Genomic DNA, 3,439 nt, shown 5'->3' on the forward strand with positions numbered 1-3,439 from the left:
CTGTGTTAATGTTTTTTGCCAGCTCGGTTGATGCTTTTTTTGTATTTCTTAAAGATAAGGTTTTTAAATATTTATTGTCATCTTTTGTTAGCTTAGGAGGTCTACCTCTTTTTTTTTTATCTTCAAGGGAGCCAGTTTCTCTAAATTTTTTAATGATTTCTGTAACAGCATTCTTCGAATATCCTGTTTTGGATGTAGTTGTTATGACACATCGTTTTAATAAATAAACAAACTAATCCCTCATGTTTCCTCATCAGTTTTGTTTATTTATTCAAAATAATATATTCTTTCAACTTTTCTTATATATTATTAAACTTAAGTACGCTTTAAAAAAATTACATATAAAAAAAATTGTATATACGTCTAATTATACAAGTGGTCTAAAACTTATTCACAGTACTGAATATTAAATAAATGGACTTTGGTTTATGATTTATTGAATTTAAATCTATTTCTAGAACTTTGTTTTTTGAAAACCGAATAAAACTAAGCTAATATTTAGAAAATTTAAAGTATTTTGATTTCTGTGGCAAACTATGGCTGTTACTAGAGCACAGCTAACTTGTCCTGTTTTTGGAATCAAATACGAACTTACTACTCGCAAACTTCCAAGTATTAAGGAAGACATGCAGCACTATTCTTTTGTTAATTACAACTTCCTAGGACTACCATGTCAAGCACAATAGTTTCTAGAGTTTCTGAAAGTGTTATGAACGATTGAAATCTAGTATTCCAAATGTTACAATGGGAAGAGTGCAGCAGAAAGTAGAATCTTTGCATAATAATTTGAGAATGGTTCTTAAAAGAAAAAGTGAATCAAAGACTTCAGCAATTGCTAAGATGAAAATGTTTTGTTTGACATTGCAGCATAAGACAATGACATGTCATTGTCTTATTTTAAGTAATTGCACATGCCCGAGAATATCAAAAGTGACAGTACTTGAGCATGAATTTTTAATGGATCAAAGAAATGAAAGAAATATGGTTATTAGTCCTTTAGATAAGGAGAAAACTTTTATATTAACCAAAGAAGCACAAAGAGACAGAAATGCTATGATTTTTTTTTCGTCTCATAAAAGCAGTCTGGAAGCATCAGCTAGTATCACTTCTGATATAGATGCAGAAATTAATTCTGGTGAGGAGGAGTTTATAAATGACACTCAGAGCAATGTTGATGACAATCATTTGTCAGATTTCTGTGAATTAGATAGTGAATCTGACAAAAATGTGATAAAGTTTCCAACCATTGCCAGAGAATGTGACAGATATTGTGTTTCTGATGTTGCTTGACCTGCAATTGCAACTTTTAGATTACGGAAGTATAAAAAATCATAGACCAAACCAAGTTTGGTCTATGATAGCTTATCTAACGAAGAACCATCTGTCAAAAACCGTCTGATTTCTGTCAAAAAACCGTCTAAGACAATTGCTTAGAAATACATTATTACACAAAGCAAAGTTAGCTATGTGTTCAGTAGGCTCAAAATCAAATTTCTTTGATGGAAGAAAAGGTAAAACTTTTAGTGCATTAACAACTAGCAGTAAAAAGATAACCACTCAGGAACATATCACATTAATTGAAGATCCTCATTCCGTTTTTCTTGGTCATATTTCTTTATCAACATAGATCATCCAAGTCATATTTTAAAAATCCGGAACGTTGTTTGGATAGAATATGCGGAAAAAATCCGGATTATTTTTTCCCTAATTTTCATTTTAATTTTGCTTTTAGCTGAGTTGTTTCTAAGTCTTTTTTCAAATTTTTTTTAATTTTCCTTTGAGTGATGAGTGAAAAAGCTTAAAAAATAAATACATTAAAAAAATGTATACCTAAACTTTCATGTGTTAAAATAATTATCTGGAATTTCGGAAATATCCAGAAAAAGGTAATCTCTGCATCAAGTGCATCATCAACAAATATCAAGAATGCTATTATAGATTTTTTTGATGAAAACAAAATATCACTTGATAATGTGTTAGCTATTGGCGCTGATGGAGCTAACGTAAATACTGGTGTGAACAATAGTATATTAAGATTGCTGGAACTGTATTTAGGATATTTAGTTCAATGGTTAATGTGTATGTTCCATTTTAATGAGCTACCATTGAGAAATTTAGTATTGCATTTAGATGGCACCACATCAGAACCTATTACATTTAGTGGCAATATTGGAAAAGCACTTGCAAAATGTAACGAATTGTCAAATTTAATGCCAGACGGAATAACTTACCGAGCGTTCTACATGAGATTGTGACAAACAATATTAGTAAAGATCAACAGTATCTGTATAACATATGTGAGGCAATAGAAATAGGTGAGGTGAAAGAAAGCCCAAAAAAAAATCCTAACAACAAAGTTATTACATTTTTTGTAGAGCAGAAACTTTTATATATCATATACTGTAATATCAAAAATGGCTTATTTTCAGTTAGACAGCGGCAAGGGAAGGAGATAATAACTTTAATTTTTTTTTTCTTTCACTGATATTTAGATGTTAGAGCAACATTATTTTGCTATCCAAACTAATTTGAACGAAAAAAATGCAATGACGATCTACCCTAGTGTCTATACCTCAAAGTGTATCCATCAACGTTTTGGTATCTTGGTAACGGGTTAAGATGGTTTTGGCAATTCTTGATTACAATAATAACGTTTCCAGTAAATATATTTACACCATAAACATATACTTTTTGAAAGCTGAAGGATTCAAAAACACCTCTCCGAGCAGCGAGATATTTTCCTAATGTAGTTAAGGCGGTCGAACCTCCATTAACTAACAGGCCGATAAGTATATTTTGAACTAAAACATGGACACTTCGAGTAAACTTATGGGTAATTGATAATGTAACATTTTTGATAACTATTTCTGTTTCGAGAAAATCATTTACTTTACTCGGATTACTAACGACAAACTCAAAGAAACAACTGTTGTAATGTCTAGTAACACCCCAGACATAACACAGAAGACTTTTTTCGGTAAGAGCTTCTAAAAAATCTTCAACACTGCAGTTTAGATCGACATATCGACAAAGCAATACAGGATAAGGGTTGTTAAATGATGTTGATTTAAAAAAAAGATTTACTCTACCAGTTTCACTACGGCTTCCTAGCGCCACCACACTGGCATAACTTTTAGCCATTTCACACAATAAATCAAAAAAATTTTCAAAATTTTTAATAAAACTTGTTGTTAACAAATAAAACTTTCTTCAAATATTTTTCAAATCTTCTTCTTTATGAAGCCTACATTATTAACACAAATAGAACTGTTAGTTTTTGGTGTTTTTTTTCCGTATAATTACTACAATTTAATTCAAAACCGCAAAAAACTGGCCTTCTATTTATTCTGCTTTTGGAATTTTCGAACCTATTCCTTTTTTCACATTTTCGATATTATTCCGGAAAGTTCTTTTTCGACTTTAATCCTTTTTTCACAAA

This window comes from Hydra vulgaris, chromosome 13 (assembly GCF_038396675.1).
Source record: "Hydra vulgaris chromosome 13, alternate assembly HydraT2T_AEP".
Taxonomy (NCBI): domain Eukaryota; kingdom Metazoa; phylum Cnidaria; class Hydrozoa; order Anthoathecata; family Hydridae; genus Hydra; species Hydra vulgaris.